This window comes from Triplophysa dalaica, chromosome 1 (genome assembly GCF_015846415.1).
Source record: "Triplophysa dalaica isolate WHDGS20190420 chromosome 1, ASM1584641v1, whole genome shotgun sequence".
NCBI lineage: Eukaryota > Metazoa > Chordata > Actinopteri > Cypriniformes > Nemacheilidae > Triplophysa > Triplophysa dalaica.
In genome coordinates, this window is record NC_079542.1 from 30,975,777 (window position 1) to 30,992,860 (window position 17,084).

Here is a 17,084-nt window from a genome sequence, read left to right on the forward strand (position 1 = left end):
TGCCCCATGAGTAAATACCAATATCACACTACTTAATGTTTGACAGTAATGTGTTCAATAACTTTTATTGTATTTTACCCAGCTACCAAAAGTTTGCTATTAGAACGTTTCTTTGAGGGTTTTTCGTGTTTTTGAAGATGTTTTATAAACATTCAAAATGTGTTTTTAGAACATTACCGGCTAACAAAAGTCATCCTTATGGTGATCAGTGTTTTATTTTTTTATATATATTTTTTATTCTCATCATACAAGTAAAACTTAACTTACATGTACAGTGCCTTTTGCTGGTACAAACATAAATAATATTACACTTTAACGCCTGTTCCAGATTAACAAACAATGATATTAACATTTCACCGTATTACATTACATTCCCACCCCCCACCCACATTCCTACAATTTTGGTAAATGGTCTATTCAGCTCACGTAACCGAGTACATTAACAAGCAATAAGGTAAGAATACAGAATAATCACCTTTCCTGGTGAGCGGCCGCAGATTTTAATTGAAATGAAGAAATAAGGAAAAAACAAACATCAGACAAACTATGCGCATCATTTCAGTCATCTTGTAAGTGAACTTTAAATTGTTCCCATATCTTATTGTAGGTTGATATTTTATGTCTTAAAGTAAATCGCAGCTCTTCTAAATGCAACATATTTCCCAAATCTCTGATCCACATCTCAAAAGCGGGAACAGAATCTAATTTCCACATCTGTAGTAGAAGTCTTTTTGCAAGCAACATACAAAACGATATGGCCTGAAATTGGTGACATTCACTACAGCCGTTCTCTGCTCCTAATATACCAATGTAAGGATCAGGTTTCATGTTAGTGGAATATACCTTTGAGAGAAATTTTGAAATTTGAAAATACGATCCCAGAATGGCTGTATTCTACTGCAAGCCCACAGAGAATGAAACAATGTGCCGTCCGTCATTTTACATTTGTTACATACAGGAAAAATTGTCGGATAAATTCTGTCAAGTTTTGTCTTGGAGTAGTGAAGCCTGTGTATTATCTTATATCGGATGAAATGATGTCTTGCAATGCATTTACAGAACAAGTATGAACGCTCTGCAAGCAACTGAAAAAAATGATTCTTGAGTGTTAGTAAATATTACCCATGCAAATCGGTTAAATTTTACTTACATATATTAGGTAGCAAAGTAAACTACATGTAAACTTACTGAATCTACTCAATAAAATTGAGGCAAGGATTTCCACTCAATTAGATTTAGTAGATTTTATTCTATGTTTTTAAGTAAAGAGTACCTACATTTATCAGATATGAGTCATGACACACTAAAAGAAATTAGATAAAGTCTACCTAATATTTCTCAATATTAATTACTTATAAAAATTGAGTAATATTAGTTTATATAACCGACAACAGTTCATCTACTTACACTGTAAAAACGATTCTGGAGGGTGTTAAATACAACCCATTAAAATTAGTTTAAATTTAGCTTAAAATATTGGTTGGAAAATAAAATATATAATAATGGGTACATTCTACCTACACTACCTGCTTTTTATGAGTAATAATGGCAACTTAAAAAAACAAGGTCAAATTTACCCGAAAATATTAGCTATGACACTGTGCATGCGCCGTCAACGCCCCGGCGGGAAATCAGGAATCACGAGACGCATCCTCTTCAGATTCGCTGACAGGATTTGTGGAGTAGCCGGTAAGTTTTTGTTCAACTTCTTTATATCATCATTTAGGCAAATGTGTACTTACTTAAATGTTAGCTCTACCATTATTTTCTTCTTTGGGTTTAAAAAAAGTTACGATACGAAATGCCCCTATTTTCTCGGCGCCACAGGCTGACAGGGCATAATTTAAGTAATATAACGTTATATGTGGTGCTTAGAGAGTGGCAATATATATACTGTATGTATCCTCATTGGAGGCTGAGCCCCCCTAATATTGAAAACCTAGAATCGCCTCTGCCTGTAACGTTAAGCGATTGGTACAGCGAAAAAAATTCATGCAGCCTCTTTTGTTAAAGCTCAGTGAATTACAAGAGAACGCAGGATTTGAATGATATTTTCTCATTTAGTTAAACTGTTTAATTCCATTGGTTGAAAAGTTAGTTTTTAATTTGAAGGAAATTCTAAGCCTATAACATTTGCATTCATGTAAATTCACCATGTAGACAGTTTCATTAGACACACATGCAAAGTTAACTTACATTTTGTGTTTATCGGTCTGGTTAGATGTTAAGGCAGTAGTTCACCCCAAAAAGAAAATGGTGTCATCATTTAAGGTACTCACCCTTTTGACATTTCAAACCTGTATGACTTTCTTTGTTGGGCAGAACACAAAAAAATATGTTTTGAAGATTGTTGTTAGCCGAACATCAACGGCACCCATTCACTTGCATTGTTTTTGTCTCCATACAATAGAAGTGAATGGGTGCAGCTTCTATTTGGGTAACAACATTCTACAAAATATATTATTTTGTGGTTTGCACAGCGAAGAAAGTCATACAGGTTTAAATTGACACGGTGGCAAGTACGTGATGACAGAATTTTCATTTTTTTGGGTGAACTCCTTTAATAATATATCAATTTATATTATATTTAATTCATATTTGTTAGTTTTTTATTCATTGTAATAAAATAATCTACTCTACAGAGACTCTGTTGTTGTCAATTATTTGTATAAGTCTATGGTAGTTAAGTTAAACCCACAGAGGGTTTGTCTACTGCCACTGTAATTAATTTTACTGGGGCACTACATCAATTTGTCAAATTGTCTATTTTAAATCTAAATACGTATATGTATTTAAACCTAAATATGTATTTTATTAAACTGCAAAAGTATATTGTTTTATTGGAGTGCATTATTGAACAATGTTTCTAGTATTCTTCCCTCATGTATGTTCAGTATATGAAGCAGTCAAGATATTAGAAGAAATGCAATTATATTATGTGCTGTTTGTAGCTCTCTTGAATTGTAATTTTAAAATCTGACTTTCTTTTCTTCCCCAGGAAGCTCTTTATGAGAAATTTAAAGGATACTCAAGAAGCATTGGCCAAAGGAATTACCTTCAGGTACCTTATTCTAAATGAACTGGCAGTGCAAAACATGCAGATTTGCTTCAACAAAACGATTGAACCTCCTAAAACATTACAGATTGCAACATGGGCATTTTAGTCGAAACCAGTCCATACCCTGACTCCATACCCATTGTCCTTGTTCCTTTAAGACCTGGGGTGCATTAAGGACACATTTGTCCAGGTTTCATCCTCACACCAGTGAAACTGTCCAGCTCCTTGAATTTACATGCATAATATTTAATTCATATTTAAAGTGGTTTGATTCGTGCTTCAAATTCTCCTAGTTTTGTTCATGTTGACCCTGTCAAACCACACCTGCAAGTCACCAGTCAAAACCAATGGGCTCTTTTGTACTTGCATTAGTCAGTGTTTAATATTTAAAAAAATGAAATGCATGTTTGTGTCCTTATAGCATGTCAATCCACAGATGTAATCCACAGAAATGTAAGATTTTCAAGGAGTAATTTGTAAAACTGAAGTGATATGTTATTAGAAATTGAATGTAAAAGGATTTTGGTATTTAAAAAATAAAGTGTTCATTGAATTTTTTTATTGCAATCACCTTTCACCGTGTTTATGCAAATTCAACCTTCTCTTAATGTGTAACATTTAATTATTTATATTGGCTATATATTACTAATAATAATTAGGTAGATGAGCCATACCTGCTGTCAAAGGGTAAACATTACCCCATTTTATTAAGTAATAACTTGTAATATATATATATAAGGTAAAATTTATCCAATTTAATTTAGTTTGTTATGACCAATAAATTTAGGTGCTCTATACTCAAAAATATGGGGTAGAATTTTCTCTCTTAAAGTGAGTGCAAATTGTTACCTAAATTTTTTTGAGTAGATTTTATAGGTTGTTTTGACCGACTTGAATTGACCGACAAATGGTCAGAATCAGGAGATCACATCAATTGCTTTTATTGACCAAATAACAAACGTCTACAAAACCCTTTGTGACAATGAACACAAGATTCATTTGATGTCACCTTAGTTGATGTCTTGACTCTCACATTGCATAGTTGTCAGAAGCTTTTACCCAGAGTGATTAACATTGCATTATATTATGTATTATATATGAGTGTGTACTGTCTACTGGATTAGAACCCATGACTTGGTGTTTCCAGTGCAATTCTCTAAGCACTGAGCCGCAGGACATTACAATCTTTCACATTGAGTATCATAAATCTGATGAGTCATTCAGATGCACAGACACATGAAGAATCAGTGAATGAATCTCAACAGTGGTGACAATCATCAAAATAAAGCTCCATATTGCAATGCAGTTTACCTGAATTAATTTGATGATTTCCATCCTTGTTGAGGTGTGTATGATGACTGTTGATATCTAAATTTAACCTCAACACAAAAATTTCTGCATGGGAAGTGTCATGATAAATTTCTTTTTACACTTCATTGTAGAATCTTTCTCATATCCATAAACACTCTTAAAATAAATGTTGCTTTAAATACTAAAAACGCATTTTGTTTTATATAATACTTTTGCAGTAAGGTTTTTTGTATTCAACACAGAAAATTGACGCATGACACACAGCTGTGAATAACAAAAGAGAAGCATTAATGTGAAGTGAAAGAGTCAAGAGATCAAATAAAGTGAACAATGATCATAATTATGGTGACATCAAATGAATCTTGTGTTCATTGTCACAAAGGGGTTTGTTATTTGATCAATAAAAGCAATTGATGTGATCTCCTGTTTCTGACAATTTTTAGGTCAATTCAAGCATCTCTGAATAAGTCATATTTAGTGTTTAATTTAGTAATTATTCAATATTTATTATTCATAATAAGCAGATGAACTGTTGTATCTTATATAAACTAATATTACTCAATTTTTATAAGTAATATATATTGAGAAATATTAGGTAGACTTTATCAAATCTCTTTTAGTGTGTCATGACCCATATCTGATAAATTTAGGTACTCTTTACTTAAAAACATAGAAAAAAATCTACTCAATCTAATTGAGTGGAAATCCTTGCCTCGATTTTATTGAGTAGATTCAGGAAGTTTACATTTAGTTTACTTTGCTACCTATTATATGTGAGTAAAATTTAACTGATTTGCATGAGTAATATTTACTAACACTCAAGAATATTTTTTTTCAATGCATCGTCAGGAATTTTGCTACCAAATTCTTTTTCCCATTCACCCTTTATTGCATCCGTATTACTATCTATTTTCCCCAATAATAAATTATAAAACAGAGACACATTTCCCTTCTCCCCTGGTGTAGCATTAACAATTGCCTCCAAAATGGGATTTGCACTAATCATTTCAAAGTTAGCAATGTTTTTCCTGACATAATCTCTGACCTGTAAGTAACGAAAGAAACTTGTAGGAGTGAGAGAGAACTGTTGTTCAAGCTGTTCGAAGGAGCAGAAGGTACCTTCTTTATAAAGATCTCTAATCGTTGCTAACCCCTTATGCTTCCAATGATCAAAAAGCATGTCAGATAATCCAGGGGGGAAAGTATGATTGTTACATATTGGGGAATCTAGATATATATCTGGATTTTCAAATGTGTCTTAATCTGTTTCCATACTTTAATTGAATTAGAAATTATTATATTTCCATTAAGATTAGTGCTGTTTATTTTGTCTTTACTATTGAGCATGGCTCGGAGGGAAGTCTTATTACAAAAAGCTTCTTTGATTTTCAGCCATTCTGGCTTGTTCTCTGGGTCAATAGACCCAACTTTACTCCACCACATCAGAACATTTAAATTAGCTGCCCAATAATAAAATTTAAAATTAGATGGACTAAATCCTCCTTCACCTTTTGTTTTACTTAAATGTTTCCTGCCAATCCTAGCAGTTTTGTTGGCCCAAATAAAACTAGATATGATAGATTCAAGTTGCTTAAAAAAGAGAATGGGAATAAAGGAAGGAAAAAGACCAAGATGGCGGCGCGTGAACATCGCGAGGCTCAGCGTCTCTCCATTGCATTTATATAGTGTTTTTCCTGCTCATCTCGGGCCTGTTCGTTCAGAACAGTTGTGCATTCACATCGTACACCCGGGATGAGCTTTTGGATATCGGTTTGCACATTCCCGGAAGTTATATCAGCAACATTCAACTCGTCCCTGAGATCGTCAAAACACCCGATGCTACGCACCCCACACGGCCGGACGGAAGTGCTCGGCGGAGTCGAGATCGTTAACAAAGGCAGGGGAAGCACGGAGGGCTAAGAGCTAAGCTAAAGCTAACACCACACCCAGCTTTTTACTTGCTAATGTACGATCATTAGTAAACAAAATGGATGAGATTCGACTCCACATCATCAACAATAAAAGACTTTTGAACTGCAATGTCATAATCTTCACGGAAACATGGCTACACAGCGGCATACTGGACAACGCTATTGAGTTAGCGGGCTACAAAACACACCGGGCGGATAGAACGGCAGAGGAATCCGGTAAGACAAGAGGAGGTGGACTGTATATTTATGTCAATAAAGCTTGGTGCACGAACTCTGTTATTGTCGGGAGACACTGCTCGGCTAACCTTGAGTTTCTCATGGTTAAATGTAGACCGTTTTATCTGCCACGGGAATTCACTTCCACCATTATAACGGCAGCTTATATTCCACCGGATGCTGATGCCAAGCTTGCTATGAAAGAACTTCATGCAGCCATCAGTAAACAACAAACTGCTCAACCGGAGGCTGCATTTATTGTTGCGGGAGATTTTAATCACCCTAACTTAAAGACAGTGCTCCCTAAATTTCACCAGCATGTTTCCTGCCACACAAGAGGAAACAAAAATTTGGATCATGTCTATACAAACATGGCTGAAGCTTACGCCGCGACCCTCCTCCCCACCTGGGTCAATCTGATAACCTTTCTTTGTTCCTCACCCCCAAGTACTCACCTCTCATTAAACGTGTGAAGCGATTAAGGAAAGGTTTCTACACACAGACTGGAGTATGTTTGCTTCTCAGGCAACCAGTGGCTCTCACATGGACATAGATAGCTACACCTCCTCTGTATTGGACTACATCAATACCACCATTGATAGAAGCAGATCACCATATACCCCAATCAGAAACCATGGATGAACAAGGAAGTACGCCTCCTGTTGAAAGCAAGCAACACTGCCTTCAGATCAGGTGATGAACATGCCTACAGTACTTCCAGGGCAAATCTGAAGAGGGGCATCAGAAAGGCCAACACTGCTAGAAGTTGAAGCTAGAGGAGCATTTTTCCAATTTTGACCCTCGACGCATGTGGCAGGGCATCCAGGCCATAAGTGACTACAAACCCAACCAATCCATCCCCATAACCACAGATGCCGCTTTCCTTAATGAGCTTAATGACTTCTATGTACGCTTTGAGAGAGACAATAAGGAACCCGCCACCAGGCTCACAACTTCTACTGACCACCCAATCATCACACTAAATTGCAAAGATGTTTTCCCTGCACTAAGCCAGATAAACGCGCGCAGAGCTGCTGGCCCAGATGGCATCCCTTGTCGCGTACTCAGGGCACGTGCGGAGCAGCTCGCTGGGGTCTTCACGGGCAACTTCAACCTATCCCTCGCCCAAGCAGTGGTTCCAGGATGTTTCAAATCCACCTCCATTGTGCCCATTCCAAAAAATTCCAGCCCGAAATGCCTGAATGACTACCGCCCTATAGCACTCACACCCATTATTATGAAGTGCTTCGAGCAGCTGGTCCTGTCACACCTAAAAGACTCTCTACCATCCACACTGGACCCATACCAATTTGCCTACCGTAGCAATAGGAGCACAGATGATGCGGTGTCTATGGCGCTGCACTCCGTGCTCACACATCTGGACAATAAGGACACTTATGCACGCATGCTGTTTGTAGACTTCAGCTCTGCATTCAATACCGTCATCCCTTCCAAGCTAATCATCAAACTTGGAAACCTAGGCATTAACAACCTGCAACTGGATTATGGATTTCTTGACGAACAGGCGTCAGCTTGTTAGGTTAGGCAACATCTGCTCCACCACAATCACCCTCAACACTGGTGTACCACAGGGCTGCGTACTGAGCCACATTCTCGACTCCCTTTTCACACTCGACTGCAGACCTGTGAATGGACCTAACTCCTTCATCAAGCTCGCAGACGATACAACACTTCATGCCTGTTCAAGAAGGCTCACCAGCGTCTCTTCTTTCTGAGGACACTATCCTGGTGAACTTTTATCGCTGCACGATAGAGAGCATCCTATCCAACTGTGTCACAGTCTGGTACGGGAACTGTTCTGTTGCTGAGCGCAAGGCACTGCAGCGGGTGGTGAAAACAGCCCAGCGCATCACAGGGACTACACTCCCTTCCATTGAGGACATCCAGAAGAAATGCTGTCTGCGTCGAGCTTGCAGCATTCTCAAGGACTCCTCTCACCCCGCTCATAGACTGTTTACTCTCCTGCCTTCCGGTAGGCGCTACAGGTGCCTCCGGACAAGAACCAGCAGACTAGGAAACAGCTTTTTTCCCAGAACTTTAATGCTGCTATTACGTTGTTTACATTGCACTACAGGGCTGCCATGCATGACTGAACTGTACACACCAGTACTTCATGTATCTGCTCTATCGGACTGTTTACACACACACACAGCATCATTTGCACTCTATACCGCTGACTTGCACACAAGGAATATTATACTGAATGCTAATTTGCACTAATGGACAACTCTCACTAATGGTTCCTCCTCCGCTGGTGGAATGGGAGAGGATGATCTGGGGACTTGGTAAAGAATTTCTCGAGCAGTGGCCCCCAGGACTCCACCCATTTCCACCTGGGTTCTATCCCGGAGGACCGGGTTCTGACCACTGGGAGGGTGAGGTTCGCCAGCCTATCCCACTCAATTCCCGTCTGCGTCCAGGGGAGACGCCCACGGTCACAGTCGCGGGACTCCCCATCCGACTCCGCCAGCACAGAGCTAACCATGCTTTCCACCGCTTCTCTGCCGCCGACCGCACGTCCCATTAGCCGATCTAGGAGGAGGGGAATGCAGTGGAGTCCGGAGGTCCCGAGTCCCAAATATTTTTTGGGGGGGCGCCGTGGGGAGGTGTCCAGTCCGGTGCAGCCGGCGTCCAGTCCGGTGCATCCGGCGCCCAGTCCGGTGCAGCCGGCATCCAGTCCGGTGCACCCGGCGTCCAGTCTGGTGCAGCCGGCGACCAGTCCAATGTCCAGTCCAGTGACTCAGCCGGCATCATACCCGGGTCCTAGCCGTGTCCAGCCGGCAGCCAAAACTCTTCCTACAGAGTCCTCAGGGACTAAGACTGTGCCTCCCAGGACTTCTCCTGTTAAGCCCCCCGGGGCTTCGCGCTCTCGAGCGTCACACAGGTCTAAGTTTGTTCCCCCCATCCCAACCCTACTGGACATTCTCCCATGAACTTTGTTGTTCCCCCTCCCCCCTCCCATGTTTGTTAGTTTTATTGAGTATCCCCAATCCCCTGTTTGTTCTTGCCTGCCTGCCCCTGATTTGTTGACCATGTCTCTTTGGTTCCTGTCTTTGTCTCAGTCTGTCTTGTCTTGTTTGTGCCTTTGAGGAGCATCAGGTTGCTGCTCCTTAAGGCGGGGGTCCTGTCATGATTCATACAGGATCCTTTGTTTTATGTGGGGAGAGACGTTTTTGTTCTTTTGACTTTCCATACTCTCTCCCCGAGTCTCGTCTGTTCCCGCCCTTTCTGTTTCTTTAGCTCTCCCTTCGTGTTTGATCTGTATCACCTGGTCCCTACCAATTATCCTGTGTTTGTTCCCCTTGAAATAGTCCTCATGTTTCATTGTCCTGTGCTGGTTCATTGTACGTCTTACCTTGCCTGTTTGATGTCCCTCGTGCCTGTTCTTGAATGTCCTTGTCCTGCCTTTTTCCAGTTACCCCTGTGTCTTAGTAAGTGTAGTCTATTGTTGTTCAAGTGTTTGTTTCTTAGTTTAGTTAGTCCTTGTTCTTGTATTGTTTAAATATATTATTCTGTCTTGTTTTCCCCCCTCGTGGGTTTTGTTTTGCCCTTTTTGTTCCTGTTTGTTATATATAATAAATACCCCTGTTTACCCCTACGTCTGTGCATGCCCGCATTTGGGTTCTCCCGCACTGTCTTTCGTGCCTCTACTGTGGCTCAGTGGTGGAGTGGGGAACTTGTCACGCCGGAGACCAGAGTTCGATTCTCGCTCTTGACACTACTGCACTGTAACTTCAATAACTGCACTAACTCATCAACTGTATTAACTGCATATACTCATCTATTGCACCATAACTTCAATACTCTATTAGTAACTGAGTAACTCTATTAACTGCATCTACTCATCTATGGCACCATAACTTCAATTACTATATTAGTAACTCAGTAACTCTATTAACTGCATCTACTCATCCATTGCACCATAACTTCAATAACTGTATTAGTAACTCAGTAACTCTTTTAACTGCATCTACTCATCTACTGTACTGTAACTTCAATAACTGCACTAACTAATCTACTGTACTTTAACTCTATTAACGGCATCTACTCATCTATTACACCCTAACTTCAATAACTGCATTAACTCATCTACTGCACTGTCACCTTAATAACTGCATTAACTCATCTACTGCACTGTAACTTTAATAGCTATTGTCTGTAATTAATGCACACTTAAGCCACTTGCACTATTGTATAGTCTAAATTGTTATCTGTTCATAACCACCTGTACATTAACGTTCACAGTATATATCCTTCTGTATATATTGTCCATAGTACATACCGACTGTCATATTGTCATAGAACATTTGTATAGTATTTCCCTAATATTGTATTCTTTATTTATTCACACTGTATATCCTGCACTTGCTAATTGCACTTCTGGTTAGACCTAAACTACATTTCGTTACACTGTATTCGAATATGTGTAATGACAATAAAGTTGAATCTTATCTAATCTAATCTAATCGCCTGGAAGACATATAAAAATCTTGGAAGTGCTACCATTTTAATGGCATTAATTCTGCCAACCATAGACATAGGGAGAGTTTTCCAATAAATAATGTTGTCTTTAAGTTGTTTAATTTTCTTTTTCGAATTTAATTTTAATAGCATGTCAGGGTTCTTAGTTATAATTTTACCTAAGTATTTAAAAGAGTGATTTGCAACTTTAAATTTGACATTTTCTAGGAACTTTTTATCTATATCATCAGAAACAGGCATTAATTCACTTTTTCCCAATTTATTGTAAATCCAGAAAGCCTTCCAAATTGGTTGAGAACCTTAAGTAATGGAGGGATAGATAGTTCAGGATTCTTAATGTATAAAAGAACATCATCCGCATAAAGCGAAATATGTTGAGGTCTGCCTTGCACTATGATTGGAGTAATACTAGGATGTTGCCTGATAATAGTGGCTAATGGTTCCATAGAAATTGCAAATAAAAAGGGGGATAAGGGGCATCCCTGTCATGTACCGCGGAAAAGTTTAAATGAGTTTGAGACATCCTGGTTGGTGATTATGGAGGCTGTTGGATATGCATAAATTATTTCAATCCACTTAATAAATCCTGCACCGAATCCAAATTTACTTAATGTAGCCATCATATATTTCCATTCTATTCGGTCAAAAGCTCTCAGAGCAGGTTTTGGACTTTATTACACAGGTTTTGGAGTTTTTCTTGTTATACAAGATATTAAAAAGCCTTCTTAGATTGAAATATATATGTCTGTTGGGCATGAAACCTGTCTGATCTTGGAGAATAATGGAGCAAATGTGTTTTTTTAATCTATTAGCAAGAATTTTGTTTATAATCTTGGATTCTAACGCAATGAGCGATATTGGATGATAAAATGACATCTTTAATTTGTCTCTACCCGGTTTTGGGATTAATACTATATTAGCTTTATACATTGTTGGTGGGAATTTGCCTTCCATTTTAGCATTTTTAATCAAACGGTGAATCATCGGTATCAACAGATTTTTTAATTTCTTGTAGAACTCAGCGCTATAACCATCAGGATCAGCGGCTTTGTTGTTAGGTAACTGTGATATTACTTCATGTAATTCTTCGAGTGTAACCTCTTTATCCAGAACTTGCTTCGCTTCAGTGCTAATGCTAGGAAGGTTCAACTGCACTGTAAACCCTAATAAATTCACAGAACTCAATAATTATTTTGTAACAGATTACACAAAAATATTTTAGTGATGTTTTTAAATGTTTTAAGTTTAGATAAAACAAAAACTACATTTTCAGTTGCCTTAAATTATTCCAATGTTATCATATAAATATTGATATTCCTCAACTTATAATTAGGGAGTAATTCACTCAAAATTTTAAATATTCTTCAACTCATATTATGGGGAAAATACACTCAAAATTTTTAATATTTCTCAACTTATATAATGTGGGAAATACACGATTTTTTTTAATATTCCTTAACTCATATAATGTGGGACATGCACTCAAAATTAATTCTAAACTGAAATACTGATGTCGGCCACACAATTATAATCAGCTAGCAATGTTAGAAAACACAAAAGTGACACCACAGTGACAATTTAACAACTTTTTTTATTAAACACAATGTGCTTTTTAAAAAGGCACGAATCAAAACGGATCATTCAAAACAAAGTGCTTGTGATAAATTAAAACAAAACGACTCTATAAAAACAAAATGTGTTTTAAAGTACATTAAGTGCTATTATTTCCATATTCTGATAGTGGTCATTGCTACAGAGGGTGGATTCAGTATTTTGGGTAAAAATAGGATTAAAACTGACCAAAGATTCGTGATAAAATTCAATAAGATTCTAAGTATAATCTATCCTCAACAACAATGACAACTATTAGAATGTGGAGCCATTTAACACAGTTTAAAAACATTTGATACTACTGTATCTTGAAGGCTGCAACTCACTTTTTAAAATACAACATTCAAATAAAGTGCTAGTTTTTACTGTGCCGTAATTTAACTGACAACATCAAGGTAGTGCATCAAGGCATTAGGCAGCAGAACATTAAACATGTATAGTGCATGAATCGAACATATTTAGTACAAAAACTTTGGCTGGGCAATACATCAATGTTTTTAAAATTTAACAATCAATGCATTAAATCTGAGGTAGAACAGGCAAACAGTGTCAACCCTTAAATCTGAGGTTGAAGAGGCAAACAGTGTCACACTTTAAATCTGAGGTAGAAGTGGCAAAAAATTACATTTGTAAAGATGGAAAAAAATACTTCCTCAATACCCATGTCAACAAATAATCCTTTCTGAGTAATTCACGCATTGAACAAATCATTCTTCAGCGTCAGTAGAAGCCCTTTCAGTGGTTTGTTGTCCTCAAGACACATGACAACCTTTTGGACAAATGTGACAACCTTTTGCACAACTCTAAGCTCGAGATTCTTGGGGTACTGTAGGTCTAGTGCATAGATGTACCCAAAGAGCAGGAGAAATGAGTCAGCCAGATTTGTGGGACCACTCACAAGTATTTCATCCTCCATGACAATACTGATGTTCTCAGGGCTGAAGAGGGCCGCATCAGTAGGGTCATCCGTGACGACTTTTAGGAGACTCCCCGGAGTGTCAGTGAGGTCTGGACCATCTGCTGACTATAAAACACAATTAAGACAAGAATGAGTTCAGCCCCTTAAGGACACAAATCATGCTGATGATGTCTAGACATTACTGTCACTAAGCACTTAGACTGCAACTAACCTACATGTTTAACCTATTTTCTTTTCATATGCTTATATCTTATGTTAGTTTCACAACTATATGTTGGCATACTCTTGTTTAGTTGAATGCTTTATACTTACCATTTCATTTATGTAATTTCTACATGCCAGTTTGCAGAATAACAACTCAAATGAACTTCAAAAACAGGTTCTGGAGGGTATTCCAGAAAGGAGGTTCAACAAACTCTCAGCCTAACCCTGAACTCTGAGTTGACTTAACCTGTGAAGTGAAACTGAGTTTTCAGTTCCAGAACAGCTGATCTGAGTTAGGTAAGTCAACTCTGAGTTGAGCTCCTGCCTGACGACTAGTAAAAAGCCATCATCAATGGAGCACACTATGGCTTCGTTCAGTTCTCTACAAACAATCTGTTAATAATCTGTTTCTGAATCATGCAAAGTTAAAAATTCACCTGAAGGTCATAAATCCTCATGAGCTTGGCTATCTCCTCCGCTATCTTGCCAGTCTTGATGGCCTTGTCTCTGAACAAGGTGATGAGTTTAGGCGTGTGTCTGTCCAGGTCCTTGTAGAATTGATTGCGCAGGTTAACATTGTTAATTCGCTGGAACTCTGCAAACACCTGTAACATGGACAGAATAACACAGAAATGTACAAAGATGAATTAGGAACGGAATTGTGAATGTATTTTAAGAAGTTTTCAGTTGGCAGGTGGCAAAACCAAGGGCAATTCTATTAGGGATAAGTCAGAACCAAGGTCAAAATAGAAAGTCAATTGTCATTCTTTAATTTAAAACATGATGTATGATGTTATCTCAAGGAAATTGCTCTCAACAGGGAGAACAATAAAATAATGAAAAAGATTTTTTACTTATTTATTTTTACCTGTGATTCCATAAGTAGGGCTGGCCATGTGTCCACGATGTCTCCCACCGATGGAGCTACAAGAGATCCAACAATTTCTTGGCGACGAAGGGCATAGGTTGCGTTCATGAGCTTGGCTATGACTAATTGGTTTCTCTCAGTTTCACAATAGCACACACATACAGACAGCTCAACAACGTAAAATATTGACGGTGTAACGCGGACACTTATTGAAATAAGTATACACAAAGTAAGTATTAACGGCGAACAGCGAAAACAACAACCGGGAAGATGGTATAACGTTTTGCTTTCGTTATTTCTCTGCCTCTACCAGAAAGTTCAAACTAACCTCAACCGTCAATGTCCCGGGCAAACATGCATTATGGGAAATGTAGTTCAAAACTTCTAACGTTGCGATTACTTGGATTTTTAAACTATTTACAACAAATATTCATTGTGCACATTGAACAAATGTATTCCTAGTTTAAAAATATAAGACTATTTATCGAAATTCAATAAATAAAAAACATTAAGCGTAGCTTACCAAATCAGGGCTGACGATAAGAGGGCGCTTAAGAATACGAGGGCAATAAGACAAATGAAAATAACTGAGATAGTGATGGCTTGAAGCGGGGGGGTAAACTTGCACATACCAAACAAATTATAACAAATTAAACTGTGTTCCACATCCACACGTGCTGGCAAAAACTTTCCCGCATCAGGGCATATTCAAGATGGCTGACTCCACTTTCCTGAGGGAGAGATAAGACCCACCCACCAGAACGTCATGACGTCAATAACGTCATGGCACTACTGTATGGTTCATAAACTTTTTGAGCGTTCCACAAAAAATTAGCTATAAAAATATTGAGCCCTATTCAATTAAAGGGGCATAAATCTTAACAGAGCTCAACACTTTAAAGTTTGGTCAACTGCATAACGACATTTGACTGTTATGACCTTATTAGTTATGAGCTAGTACAACTGTTTGGGATTACAGTGTGGGAAAAGAACTCGTCTATCGCTTGTTGGTCTGCTTCACACCTTGATTTATAGACATCCCAGATAGCAATTTTTTGCGGCCCAAATCTGGCCCACACCTTACTCCCCATACTTTACTCATCTGGCCCACATATGGCGTGGAATGATGGCACTTGTGCGGTCCGCTCCTGTTTGCCAGATTTGGGCCACAGGCATGCCAAAGCTATGCCACATGTCAAACATCAAAACAAATAAAGAAGAACTGAACCAAATATAAACAACAGTTCATTTCAATTCTGGTCCAGATTTATCCAAATACCATCACCTTTCTGTGCTCCTGTTTGACGGAATTTGTATTGAGTTTCAATATTATTATAGGGATGATTGAGTTATTAGTGATGAACATCTGCTTTTTAAAATAAAAAAATATTTGCTCAGAGGAATACAACAACTACAACCTGAAATACAACCCAGCTAACAAAAGTTTGTTATAAGAACGTTCCTTTTAAAATATTCAAAATGTCAGTTTTTAATGCTTTAAGATCATTTCCAGCTGATAAAAGTCACCATCATGGTGATCAGTGTTTCCTTGAGCTGGGCTCGTGACCCTTGACATTTTCTCTTGAAAATGTATAAAGTACATTTGTCAAAGAAATTGAAATGATGCTCTGATCAATGGTGTTGGTTGGTGGTCAGTGAGATATCTACCATGTTGACATTTGATTAAATTACTGTCCTGATGATCTTGAAATTACATTAAAACATCTGGGAGTTTTATTACATTTTTCAGTCTCCAAAGCTTTTTTGAAGAAAAAAATTACTCAGAATTTAGACACACAGACATGAAGAATCAGTTTATGAATCTCAACAATGGTGAGAATAAACAAAAGAAAACTTCAGGCTGTGATGCATGCTGGGTAACATCGTAGCACAAAACGAATTAATAATTTCCAGCATGCATTGCGGTTGATCCGCTTATCTGAGTTAGGTGGTTGTTTCTCACCATTGCTGAGATTCATACATTGATTCTTGATATCTGTGTGATCCTAAAATGTTGTTTGATAAAAATACATCAATTGTCAAATTTCCTGATTTTACAATGTCCTATCAGGATCTTTAGCATTGCACTCAACCTAAATGAGTACTGAATCAAGCTAAAACATCACAGAGGTTTCACCAATACCATTTAGTAATGTTCATATTTGCTCTGCCATGACAAGTGAACTTTATAAGGACGCAGTTCAAACATACCTTTGCTCAGGGGTCAAGATCCCAACCCAAGGAAACACTGATCACCATGATGGTAACATTCTTAAAACACTTGAATTTTTTTTTACGTATTCAAACATGTGAAAAACCTCTAAGGAACGTTCTTATAACAAATTTTTGTTAGCTGGGTTGTATTTCAGGTTGTATTTTAGGTTGTAGTTGTTGTGTTTCTCTGGGTAAATACTTTTTTTGTAGTTATTGTTGAACTTTTCTGCAGTGATGCTGTTTGTTAAC

At 38.0% G+C, this 17,084-nt stretch overlaps 1 protein-coding gene across 1 annotated transcript in view; it reads left to right on the forward strand.

Moving 5' to 3' along the window:
- The window catches only part of LOC130427211 (E3 ubiquitin-protein ligase TRIM39-like), a 36,774-nt gene that overhangs the window by 1,600 nt on the left and 18,090 nt on the right, over positions 1-17,084 (forward strand).